The 13,852-nt window shown below is 39.9% G+C and overlaps 1 long non-coding RNA gene across 9 annotated transcripts in view; it reads left to right on the forward strand.

The window, feature by feature from the left end:
• The window catches only part of LOC308056820, a 124,816-nt gene that overhangs the window by 87,317 nt on the left and 23,647 nt on the right, over nt 1–13,852 (forward strand). The window contains exon 2 of one of the 9 annotated variants that reach the window (XR_013924977.1): nt 548–762. The exons of the other annotated variants lie outside the window; for them this stretch is intronic. This is a non-coding gene — a long non-coding RNA (uncharacterized lncRNA). The remainder of the gene's footprint in view (nt 1–547; nt 763–13,852) is intronic. 9 annotated transcript variants of the gene reach the window in all.

The following is a 13,852-nucleotide window of genomic DNA, read 5'->3' on the forward strand; positions in this document are numbered from 1 at the left end:
TAGCTCCTCTCAGGTCTGACTTCACTGTTTACAAAACTACGGTCTTCCTGCTTTCACTTAAACAGCTCCAAAAATTTTCAGGTGTATTCACAAAAAAAAAAGTCCTTCTAGAGTTAGTAAATACTCGGCTGTTCAAACTAGCTTTGGAGAAGCCCTTGAGCTCCCAGCTCAATGAGCAAAAATGCCAAAGGGAGGATGCCTGTTGCTCCTATTTTTCCAGTCTTGCCAGCTTTGGAGGCTGTCAGACACTGAGCAGTGGGCTGTACCGAGGCAGACCTTTGAACTGACTGTGCATCCACTTGTATGCTGTTATATATTTCTTTACCTGCTTTCTTTTTGAGATGCCCAGTTTTCAGTTTTGGAGCTCCCGTATTTGGAACAGCACCTCTTGACCTCACAGAGAAGATGAACCTAATTCTTGATAGCTACTGCACAAATATTCCCTATTAGCACAGGTTCCCACGCTTATGAGGCCATGTAGAGACGTGATATGCTGTAGCCTTCCTTGTGCACATGTGAGATGTTTATTGCACTGGTGTTTCAGCAGGGTGGGCAAGAATTTGAAACCAAGAGATGCCAACTTGTACTTTGATTAGAAACCACAGCGGGAATCAGCATTGTTGTCTTTGGCAGAAGAATAAGTCCGGGATGAATGAATACTTTTAATACTCTCATTGTGCCTGATCAGTCAATAGCCCTGCAAGTCTATATAGAGCCAGGGACTTTCTGGAGTGGTGGAGAATAGGTGTGCTTCAAATTCAGGTATGTGGTTTTGTGCTTGTTTATTTTTCATCTTCCTCCTTCCTTTCTCTGTAGAAGACATGAAAAGAAAAAAAACAAATAAACCAAACAACAGCCAATGGGCAAGTATCACATTTCAAGGTCATCCTAAATGCTGTTACCAAGACAATCTAGAGGAAAGAATAACACATGTGTTTAAGCTTCTCCATTGCTTGTGAAAGCAATAAAAAAGTAAACTGATATGTCTTTTGTTGCATTTAGTCTTGTGAATTTTGATTACAGCAATGAATGGTTTTGGCATAAATCACTTCAGTGAGAGGTGTTTTGCATTTTATTTTATATGCTTAGATGAAAGGCACACTTCTCGTATTCAAACTAAAGATCATCATTATGTGCATTTCGCTTAGGGCAACCCCATAGCACCTGTACTTACAGTGATGGAATGAAACCCTTCCTGATGTATGAAAGGGTTGCTTTTTTAGGGTATGAGGCTGCATTTACCTGTAGCCTATTGGTGAGAATAAAGGGAATGAGACCTTTTTTATCATGATTTGTATTTCTTCAACTAAGCATATCTCAGGAACTGGCAGCCCTTGATGGAGTGTAGTTCAGACTCCTAGCCAGTGTCATTTAAAACCCAGAAGATGGAGTTTCAAGAACAAAAGTATAGTACACGAGCAAAGCAAAAGTCATGAAAGGAACCAAGGGCTGAAAGTTAGGCATTTTGCTGTAGGTATTCTAATCTACTGACTGCTTTTTGCAGGGCAGCGGGGAGGCAGGGGGGAAGAATCCTCTAAAAATGACATTTTGAAACAAGGCCAACAGAAATGTACAGGCGAAGAAAAACAGATTTTCTCCCTGGTCTTTCAGATCACTGTCTCCATACTAATGTAATTTCAGTGCTGACTGAGCTGTGGGATGCTCCAGAGCCAGTGATGTGGCTTCTTGACAGCCCTTGGCACTCTCTAAGACTCTTGAGTGAATGTGACCCAGCTAAGCCTGGCAAACAGCAATGATATTTGATTTCACACACAAAGTATAGTAGAGGCTGTGTGAGTATACGCTTTTGTAGGAAAATTATTTTATGACTGGGCATGCTTTAGTAGATATGATGAGCAACAGGAACACGTTAGTAAGTAGGCATCTGTCATCAGCTGAAAATTGTTACTGCATCTTCTGCAGTGTTCTTTTTTGTTTTCTTCAAAATAATATTTAAACCTAACAGTAGCAACTAATGGTTGTAAAAAGATGAATGTATGGATTTTTACTATGATTGTGAGGAGCAAAAAGGAACGAAAGAAAGAGAGACCATATGTGTAGTATATTTGTTGTTACAGCTTGCACTGATTAAAACTGTGTTTGTCGTATTATACATCATTGTACTGTAGTTGCAGTAAATGTTCCTTGTAATGCATTTTCAAGTACAAAAATTGCCTCAGAAAAGAACGTTTAGCAAACTAATTCTATTGAAACCAATGAAGTGTTGACACATTGCCTGATGTGGATTTGTTTAAGGAGGCGTATTTTAGGTTATAAAAGTACAGTCCTTAAGGCAAAAATCAGTGACTGCTTGGTATAGTGACTGAGAGAACACTGCAACAGTATGTTCAGCAAGAAACCCCTCATTAATCCTTTCCTGTAATTCTACCCTATTCACCTTCCCCCTTGCCTGACTCAATAGAATTTAAAACCTGCTGTCAGCACAGTAACTAACCCAGAACCCATTCATTACTCAGTCAAGGCATTTGAAATGTTTGCTGATTTGTCCATGAATGGGAACACAGTGTAAATCTGGACTGAGGAGAGCTTTTTTCCCCTTGTCAGTTTAATTGCTCCTGTGTGATGTGTTCAAGTGTTAGGAATCATCAGGGGTTTTGACACCCGCGTCTGTTTCAACGGCCACAGCATTTCAGTGTACCCAACCCCCGAGAAAACCCGAATGCTTGCAGCTGAGAGGAAATATGCATCACTTACTAAAGGCTGCTTATTCACATCAAACTGGGCCACTGGCACTCCCAGCAAACTCCCAGTGCCTGAAGCCTCTGCTAGAATTAGATATAAAGAAGCAGGCGTTCTCCTGCATCCTAAAAAGCGCTCCAATGTGACAGAGTTAAGCAGTGCAATGAGTAGAGGAGGAGACAATTAATTCAGTGACTCAGCTGTTGCCAGAAGGATGCATGTTACAGTTTTAAAGGACTTGTGCTGAATGGACAAAAAAGGCAAACAGAAATTTGTAGAGTATTTACACGTTCCCTAGTAACTACTTCCTCAAAGAATGGCCTCTCTAGACCCAACAACCAGTAAAAGAGTCACAAGCAAGATGCTCAACTGGACTCTCAAGAAAATGTGTATGTGTCAGTCATTTGCTTGATGTACTAGCACCATTTGTTGCTGACATATAAGAAAGGCAGCAGGGGACATTTGGACATCTGTGGTGAAGCTCGGAGGGCTGCTCCTTTTGGCAACACTGTGCCAAGTTTTTGTATGCATCCTGCCTCATGAGTAGCAGCCTTTGTTAACCGTGGAGGCTCTTTTTTGTTTGCTGCTTGCTATCAGCAATAGGGAGGGGAGGGGGCAGGCAAGCTACCATTTCTATTTTTGGTCAAATAATTAGCTGATTCAAGAGAACTTTCCCTTCTTCAGGCCCTCTATTTCTTTACTCTCCCTCACACACATTTCTAACTTTTTTACTACAGCTTTTGTTCTGAAAGCCTGTCTTTACGCTCTATATAACACTGTAAGCTTTGCTACCTATGGTACAATGCTGTTCGCACACACCTACACACACACAGCCCCCAGCCTGCAATATCAGCATTGTCCGACATCAATTGCTCATACAAATGACACTGCACCAATGGATCACTAAGACAAGTCAACAAATGTGATGCTGCCAATAGACCAAATAAATCATGGTGGTAATTCCTTGCACTTCAGGGGAACTCCTCCCAGGCTGAATGTAACTCAAAACCTAAAAGTCCTCTCTAGCATGGCACAGAATCAGCAGCCAGGCTCTCAGCTGCCTAAGCATACATAACTCTGGGATTGGTAGTGCTGTATTAGTTTTCACCTCACCTGTGCTGACAGTGGGTACTTTGGGCTGCAGAGCTGCTTGTCCCTGTTGAGCCTAGGGTCCTGACACTGCTTTCATAAATCTCTCCCTTCCAGGCAACTGCAAACGAGATTTCTGATGAATCTGTCCAGCTCACACCTTCCTAACTTGCAGTGCAAAACAGGCACTACTTCTGTTAATTATTGTCAAGCCCCATGCTAAGGGGTTTTTGCACTGCAGCTTAGGGTTTCATGCTGATCCAGTTGACATAGCTTGGATCAATTTGACCCACTACTGCAGTTGTTCTCCTTTGATCCAGAGCAGTTTGTAATTTGACCCATTCAGATGACTTTCTTATAATAGCCCTAGCAAGACAAAACCAAATCAACTCCATTTATCTTAATGGGCTTTTTTTCAGACATGAGGCCTTGCTGATCTTTTGTACAGAAGAAAAAGGAATCTGTGTATCTGATGGGCTTTGAAATACCATCTGGTGTTTAATGTTATTGTGCTCTGTTCTCATAGTGCTGTGCTGAATCATATCTTAAAAGTTCAACAAGCATTCACTCACAGCCACCATTCAATACGATTGTGTCATTATCAAAGATTCGGGTTTACCAAAACGCAGCCTGCAAACAAAGCGGATTTTACAGACACTTCTCCCTGAGGCTCTGCTGAGAGGAGTCTTCAAGTGTGAAGCTTGTGTGCCTTACATGTTTAGCTGCCATTTGGATGAACAGCAATCCTGTTTAACCTCTAAAATTATTGTTCAAGACATAATCGTAGTTGTTACAAGAACAGAAAAAGCTTTTCTTAGGGATGTGTGAACCTCCTAGAGGCTGAGCTTTTGAGAACCTGCCTATTTAGTGGTAACTAAACTAGATTTCCAAACATCCTGCACCCCTCCCCTTGAAATGATGCTTGATTTTTTTCAGTACTTCTCTGTTTATTCAGTATTTCAGTGGAAAATAAAAAATAGAAGTATATTTTGTCTTCTGACTGAGGGTGCTTGTGTTATACATAGAAAACAGGAAAACAGCTCTTCCTCTCAAATGAGATTATCCACCAACAGGTGACCTACATATGATAGACAGCATATGTATCTTCAAATGCTGTTCTCTGCTCCTATCTTTTTTTTTAATTTTCTTTTTAGCAGTCTTTGGATAGAATCTTGGCTTCCTAGAAACTGGTGGCACAGTGCCCAGTGACTTCAATAGGGTCAGGATTTCACCTTCTGTGTATTTAGTTTTCCACTCTGTTTACTCTGAAGTCCATTTTTCATTGGGTTTGCTTTTTTTTTTTTTTTTTTTTTTTTTTTTTTTTTTTTTTGTGCCCTGTGTCTGCTTCTTTCATTCTTTTTTCCTTCCCTCATCTTTACTGAAGCACAATGTGAACCAAAGGACTTCCCAGATGAACTTACTGCCTATCATCTCAAAGAAGTTATTTCACAAACTAGAAACCCAAAATTCTTATCCCTATTTTTAATAAAAATGTATGCATATTATGTTTCTGTGGTTGTACATGTGGTCTCCCTATACTTATATTCTTCCATGTAAACAGATGTAGATGTGTATTAACAACTTTTTATTTAAATTAGAATATATGCCAATCAGACAAATAATTTTCTTTCACATTTAGTTAAATTAAGAGGCTTACAAATGCTAAAGCTCCTTTGTGCAAATAATTATCAATTAATCTTTTAAAGGTACTTTAATTCCTGATCTTGAGCTTAAAGCTTTCAGAAAAACAATATGGTATTCTGTTTTTATTTAATAATTATTGGAATGCTTTTGTATGAGACACAACTGTGGAACATTTTTTGCCTAATATTCATGAACTAACTATTTTCCCTAAAATGAATTTTTGCTTTTATACCTCAGCGAACAGCTCTGAGTAAATGATCCATCCTTGACTCATTGTGTATACAGAGAGAAGATCTGCCTTTGACTGTTGTTTTAATAAACTGGAAGTCTGCCAATGTTCTCTGGGAAGAGGAAGAGAGCATTAATGATAGCACTGTGAAGCTTGTCCTTGTTTGGTCTTACACTAAATTTAACCCCCACTGGCCATTTTTTCTTACTGAAATGACCATTCAGGCTAGTCAAAAAGCACAGAGTAATTACTGCTGTGATTTAGAAGTGAGAAACTTCTACAAGTGCTGAACCTGGCACATTTTAAATTCTTCTTATGGCACTTAAAGGATGGTGATTAATGAGGTTTTTATCTATCAAAAAGTTTCAGTTTGTGTTATCTATCAAAATGCTTCTCTCATGCTTCCTGGTGTGGGACAGGATTTATGGTAAAGAAAAACCTGTCATCCACCCATAGTATCTAAATCTATCAACTCCACACATTCATGCAAATAATGTTAAAAGATAGATCTGTAGCTATCTGGAGATTGAAAAAAAAAAGACAGAGAGAAATTTTGAAGTGCCAAAACAGTGTTCTTAACACGACTGAAGTTGTTTCCTTCTAGCTGTTTCAGCTACTGCGTGTTCTCTTCCTACTACCAATGTCTTGTTAAAATTGAAATAAGAAATTGCCAATAATCAAGTGACATTTTAGTAATGCTCATTAATTTGTTTTGTTTTGGTTTATTTTATTCTGTATTTCTCTGGAAGTCATCTGTAATATATATGATAAGTCATAGATTTTTATAAAGGGAACTCATAATTGCTTTGCTTTGTTCTTCAGCTCTTAAGCTTTCATGGAGAAACCCACCTGCACCTTGCACAAAGCACGTTTCTTTCCATCTGTCAGGCAGGGAATTCTCCGTATGAAAGCAGCAAATGCAGAAAGAGGGGAGGAACATATGGCCTGTCTTAGTCCTCCCACCCCTTTCCCTGTTACCTTGTGATTGCTCTCTCTCATGCATTTACATTTTAAAATAAATTTGTTTTATCCATCTTAGAACGCTAGCTAGGGATTGCAGACATGCCAGTTTCTGTCATGTAGCATAAATTAGATCATGATGATTGCTCAAAAGGAGGGATTCTCCTTTATGTCTCCCTACCTGGTAGGGAAATAACCAGACTTATTCCTTCTATTTCACAATTATTTTAACCTTTGTACCTCGAGATTTATAGGAGCCTGAAATGGGTGTACTTGCAGAATTTTTGAGCTCCTGGTCTCTTGCTTATTGCAGCCAACAGAGATTTCTGAGATATGAAAGTGTGGTTTTCACAGAAATAATGTTTGTCACTTGCTGTGATTTCTGTTCAGTTTCCCACTCATGTAGAAAGCTGGCTTATATATCTTCTTGTAATTTCAGGTTCACCAATGAGATCAACAGCAATTGTTTGATAAACTTGTGTCCTTCTTCCCCTTTGCCATGTTTGCTCACATCATTGTCAAGTTACCAACCAACAGCCACACAAAATTCATTACTGAATAGACAGCTTGATTTTTTCTGTTGTACTAAGCACAAACAAAAGCAACAGCTCCCTTGGGAAGACAAAAAAAAAAGTGTTTATTTTTTCCAAGATTATTAGATGTAATAAAATTAAGTGAAATGATGTACTTGGGCCTAATTCTAACCACCCATTGGTACAGGTGCTTCAACCATTATTAAAGGTAGTGCAAGTTACATGTTTGGAGATTTATGCTATTAAAGCTCAGAGTGACTGCCAGAAATTTCAGGGGTTTTTTAAAGCTATTAATTATATTTGGGTTTCAGTAGAATTAACTTACAATGTTGCTAAAATTTTCTCACTCTTCAAGCAGTCCAGAAGATTTGTGGAGGATAATCAACTTTTTGACTTGAATCCTTGGTGTGCCAACCGAGGGTGGTACCCTCCTGGATTTGCTGCTGGAGTGTTGTCTTAAGGATTTCTTGAAGGAAGGTTCTTACTCCTATATTTAAAAGAATGACATATTAAAGATAACTTGGTGTATTTTCTTGCGGAAACATGTACTTGCTTAACTGTGGCAATAGTGTCTTCAAACATAAGGAACTAGTCAAGCATAAGAAAAAAGGGGGATTCCCAACATAATTTCATGTACCTTTCAATCCTGACCATTTCATGACCTTGAACAAATTTAAAATGCAAAACCTGAAGCCTAGTAACAAGAAATTTGCTTTCAACCCACTTGTAAATTAGTTAGTCAAGCTTGACATCTAAAGTGCCTTAATGGGTGTAATTAAGTCTAACTAGTCTTGGCTACTTTCTCAAATGTGTAATAAAAAGGGTGAAATAACATCCCTAGATGTACTTGTTTTCCAAGATGAAAACCAGGGAAGTTCATACAGATGAACTGTATTATAATAGCAATATTTTCATGAAGTAGATTTATGTGCTGTTGCTGTTCTCTCCCATGCCCTGATGATAGCAGTTGCATTCCCTTCCAGCATTCTTCCTCCTCCACTTTCCATTCGAAGTCATTACCAAATGCCTCCATCTTGTTTAAATAACAAGGTACTTAACCCTTGTTTGATGTTGGGAAATTACAGCTAGGATGATATGAGAGTGTGTAGGGATACGTATTCAAAACCTTTAACTTCAGAATTTTTCACCCAAGTAACTGAGTTGCAGTGAGTTAAACTTACAGCAAACGTTTTGCTTGAAAGCCCAGATTAAATTAATATTAATTGACCCAATATATTAGAAATGATGCATTTAATGTTACTAATGCTGTTTTGTTAGAATTACATAGTATGTAAAATATAGGCTTTTTTCTAGTTAGTTGTGTGTCTAGATATTATAGATTAATTTTAAATTCTGTATTCCATTGTGCATGTAGCAGGTAGGCAAAGAGCATGAAGAGAAGAAATATGGATATCTTTGCCTGAACACCGTGCGGTGTTTGTAACTAAACCTGAAAGCAAAGAGCTGGTTGACTTGCATCATTGCTCATGTGGGACTGGTCAGGTTGTCCTGTAAGAGGGAAAGGAGATTTGTTGCTAAGCAAAGCTGTCATTCCTGAACCTGGAGGCTGCAAAGCACCAAGAATTGTTCAGAGGAGGCAGGGGGTAGAGTCCCCTTCCAGCTCCCTTTTCTCTGTCAAATCCCCCTCATGTTCAAGAGAACAACCTTTTGAGCCAGTTGCAGAAGTGACGTAATATGATCAAATGTTATGAGAAGCCTGAGCTGAAACCTCGAACATTATAGAGGTTGGGATAGAAATCAAAAGGATCAAACAACCTGATCAGGAGAGCCACAGGAAAAGAAATTTATTCCTTTCTAAGAGGGGAACAATAAAATACCTGAACTACACAGCAGAGATGAAGGGGGTTTGCACGATCTATTAGTTAAAACCTGGGTTCTGCTTTACGTAAACTTTCATGCTCAAGTGTTCCATGTTTATACCATTTCTATTTTCAGTTAAAAAGGAAAAAGTAAGAAAAAGTAAAGTGCAATTAATTTTGCAAAGAACATGAAATACAAAGAAAGCTCAAGAACAGATTGCAACTGTTATTCAAAAGCCTGTAAGGCCACAGCTTCCCATACACACAATGAAAACATTTCACACCAAAAGGGAACACAAAAAAGGTGCACTAATGTAGCTTTTACTAAATATAAATTAGTATTTTATTTATATACATATAAAAATAAAAATTAAATTAGCTTTGCTAAATACACCGATATGCAGGAAAGACCATGGTTCATGCTTCCCAGTGCTGTACCTCTCTGGATTGTTTAGCTTTATGAAATATGTGGTGTATAAATGTTTATCAATCTGCACATAAATTCTCTGATGTTGCATAGGCAGACATGTCACTTACAAGGGAAAAGTAGAAGTACTTTCCTCCCTCAGACTTTGTTTTTCCTTCCCCACTGGCTAAGTTGAAAGAAATCAAATAGTATACCCTCTTCCTATTGTTTAGCTGTTCATTTTAAATTGCCTGCTTCTTTGCTTGCTACTCTTCAAACCTCCTGAAGTGATTAATTTTCTGCTGCCTACAGCTGTGGCTAAAGCACCTAGAAGACTTTAATTCTGAACTACAAGAGGGGTATATTAGAGCTGAAGCAAACAGATCGCAAAAGTAAACAGGAACAAAACCCAGGTTTGGGTTCACAGTGGACCCAATCCTCTGATGGACTAGTGAGGTGGGAAGGCAGCTCTGCTTTGAGTCAGACTACTGTAGGAGGAAAATATTAAGGAATAGGGAGGAATCAGATGGTTAAACAAATAAATATTTGCTTGGTCTCAGAAACTGGCTAGAGTGGCTTCTTTTGTTTTCTGCCTTTCCTCACTCTTTCAAACACTATTTTACTTTTGATAAGCTCTCCACTGGAGGAAACTTTCAATATGCACGATCATTTGCTAGAACATTTCAACCATTGCTTTAGTTAGGGTGGGGGTTCTGATGATATAGAGGCTGCAAAAGATAATTCTAAAATATTGTAATACAGTTGTCGAGGAAAAAGTGCTTTTCCATAAATACTATTTTCCTAATGTATTGTTAGTTAATTGCTGATAATTTATATAGCTTTGGACAGTGCACATGAAGAAAATAATTGTTTTTAACAGCTCTAAGAAACCTTTCTTAACTACATGTGAGAGCATATGTGAAGACCAGTTGTGGTTAGCTCACTAACATGGGACCTCAGAGTCCCATTTTGAGTCCTTCACTCTATACCTGCTGTGTGTGATATCCAGCAAATCACTAAATCTTTATTTAGTCTGAGAAATCACCAAGCTGAGACCAAAGTAGAAAGATCTCTTGGAAAGAGTTCAGTGTCACCTTCTCCTAGAAAGGGGCTGCATGGCTCAGGTTGCTCCCCACACTGCCACATTGTGTTACTGGCTTGATGTCTGTTAGCAGTGCTTCCTAATGCAGTATAGACATGTCTTCATTGCTGTCTGCCATGTGTTTGTGCATGTAAGGTGGAAATCCTGACAGGTGCACCAGGCAGCAAAGACATTGTCTCTATTTCACCTTCCACCACATAATTCTTTCCAGAAAAATATGGGTTTTCCTTCTCATTCAGTTGCCTACCAGTTCGGTGTTAGCACAGCAGGGAAAGTTCCTCACTCCTCAGTTTCTGAGTTCATAATGACAATGACTATTCTTTACTGGAATTAAATTTTTCCTCCCTCCCCATGGCGTCAAGAACAAGAACTTATCCTGAGGGATAAAACTAGACCATTTTGAAGTGACTGAGCCTAAGCCAGCTCTGTGTACAGTAACAATTGTAGTTACAGGAGGAACTGATAAAGTTTATGGCGAGGAGAGGGACAGATAGGAGCAGACTCACATTTGCAGGCCCTCGTACACATGGGAGACCTCAAATACCCTGATACCTACTGGAGGAACAACACCGCAGGGCATAAGCAATCCAGGAGGTTCTGGAGTGCATCAAAGACAATGTCCTGACCCAAGTGATAAAAATGTCAATGAGGAGAGGTGCTCTGATGAACCTCATAGACACCAACAGGGAAGGGCTCATTGGGGTTGTGAAGGTCAAAGTCAGTGTCCACGAGAGGGTGGAGTTCAGCGTCCTGAGAAGATGGAATAGGGCAAAAAGCAAGATTACAACACTGGATTTCAGGAGAGCAAACTTTGGCCTCCTCAAAGATCTGCTTGGTAGAGTCCCATGGGATAGGGCCCTGAAGGAAAGAGGGGCCCGGGAAGGCTGGTTAATATTTAAGAATTACCTCCTCCAAACTCAAGACCAGTCTATCCCAATGAGCAGGCAGTCAGGCAAAAATGCCAGAAGGCCTGTGTGGGTGAGCAAGGAGCACCTGGTAAAACTGAAACAAAAAAGAAGCATACAGAAGGTGGAAGCAGGGACAGGTAACCTGGGAGGAACACAGAGACATGCTCTGAGCATGCAGGAAAAAGACTAGGAGTGCCAAAGCCCAACTGGAACTGAATCTTGCCAGAGGCATCAAAAACAACAAGATCTTCTGTAAGTATAGATGGCAAAAGGAGAGCCAGGGAAACTGTGAGATCACTGCTGAATGAGAAGGGGGACCTGGTGACACACAGCACTGAAGAGGCTGAGGTACTGAATGCCTTCTTCACTTCAGTCTTTGTTAACTAGACCAGCCTTCAGTAATCCCAGGCTCCAGGGACCTGGTAAAGTCTGGAGCAAGGAACACCTACCTTTGGTGGAAAAGGATCATGTAAGGGAATGCTTAAGTAGATTTGACATACGTAAGTCCATGGGCCTTGATGGGATGTACCCACAAGTGCCGAAGGAGCTGGCAGATGTCACAACAAGACCACTCAAAAATTGTTGATCAGTCATGGCGACTGGAAGTGTCTGAAGACTGTAGGAAAAGAGATGTCACTCTTATCTTCAAGAAAAGCAAGAAGGAGGACCCCAGGAGCTACAGGCTAGTCAGCCTTACCTCAATCCATGGAAAAGTGATGGAGCAGCTAATCCTGGAACCTATTTCCAGGCATATTAAGAACAAGAAAATCCTCAGGTGTGGTCAGCATGGCTTCATCAAGGATGCTTATAAGGAAGACGGGGATAGACTTTAAAAGAGCCTGTAGGTATAAGACAAAGGGTAATGGTTTCAAACTAGAAGAGGGTACATTCAGACTAGATATTTGGAAGAAATTTTTCATGACGAAGGCAGTGAAACACTGGGACAGGTTACCTGGAAAGGTTATAGATGTCCCATCTCTGGAAACGTTCAAGTCCAGGTTGGATGGGGCTCTGAGCAACCTGATTTAGTTGAAGGTGTCTCTGCTCCTTGCAGGGGGGGTTGGAATAGGTGATCTTTGGAGGTCCCTTCCAACCTAAACTATTCTATTATTCTATGGAAGGACAACAGAGCGAGGCTCATTTTTGGTAGTGCCTGATGACAGGATGAGAGACAATGGGCACAAACTGAAACACAAGACATTTCCTCTAAACATCAGGAAACACTTTTTCACTCTGAGGGTAATTGAGTACTGGAGCAGGTTACTCAGAGAAATTGTGGGATCCCTATCCTTGGAGATGTTCAAAAGCTGCCTGGACACAGACCTGGGCAACTGGCTTTAGGTGTCCCTGCTTGAGCAGGGAGGTTGAACCAAATGACCTTCCGAGGTCCTTCCCAACATCAATTGTTTTATGATTCTATAAGTGCAGCAGCTATGATTATTTCCTTTTCTTCAGAAGATACCTCATGTGCAAATGAGTAAAACTAACTTTATAGAATGAGAGGACTATAACGTCATACTTGCAAGTGACACAGCTGTAATTTTGCAAGGAGGTATGGTACTTGTGCTCCATATGTGTATTTCTACCAAGCAGCAGTCATGCAATCAAACAGGGTTTGAGAAAGATTTCATCCATTTATGGCTTGCTATATATACTGAGTTAGTTTGAAATTCTAAATTCAAACTTCATATGTAAGATATTTAAAATAATTGATAATGTACTTAAATAATTAATCACTGGAGAGATACTTTTTCACAGAGAGGGTATATCTATTTACATTCCACAGTGCTTGAGGAAAGATGGTAGTTCCTTTAAATTGCTAGAGTAATCGTCTGTGGTGACTTGAGGGAAGCTTCACAGAAACAAATAGCATGAAGCAAAAGGTGCCCCCCACTGATTCAGTGTGAGCGAATAGCACAGAGCATCACTGACAGAGAGAGTTGAACAGTGTATATTGGGACATTTGCACTACAGATGCACGTCTCTTCTTCTGTTGATGAAGCAAAGAATTAGCCATCAGGGAGATCACCTAAAGAAGGGAAGCCTCACGTCACCTTCTTCCCCCCATCCTCAGCATGGAAATACTTTTTGCTCATATATACCTTTCTTATTCTCAAAGTGCTGAAGGTCTGGCTGGTGACAAGAAGCTCTCCAGCGGGGGCTTACACCTGTGATGGTGTCTGGGTTCCCTGGGGAGATGTAGCTGGGTACTCAGTGTTGTTGCTCAGACGTAAATGAAAACTGGAATTTCACTTTGCATGTAAGATGATTCTTGAATCTTGAAATGTGATTTCTCAGCAGGTGACCTCTGCAATAATAAAAGGGCAAATAGGTTGGGGGGGCGGGTATTAAGGCATGAGGTGGGGTTTGTGATGAGAAGCTTGTTATCATGCACTTGTCTTGTCTTGTCACAGCATAGAGAGAATATCACCTCTTAAAATCTATCCTATACTAGTCATTT

The sequence above is a fragment of the Falco punctatus genome (assembly GCF_963210335.1).
Source record: "Falco punctatus genome assembly, chromosome: Z".
Taxonomy (NCBI): Eukaryota; Metazoa; Chordata; class Aves; order Falconiformes; family Falconidae; genus Falco; species Falco punctatus.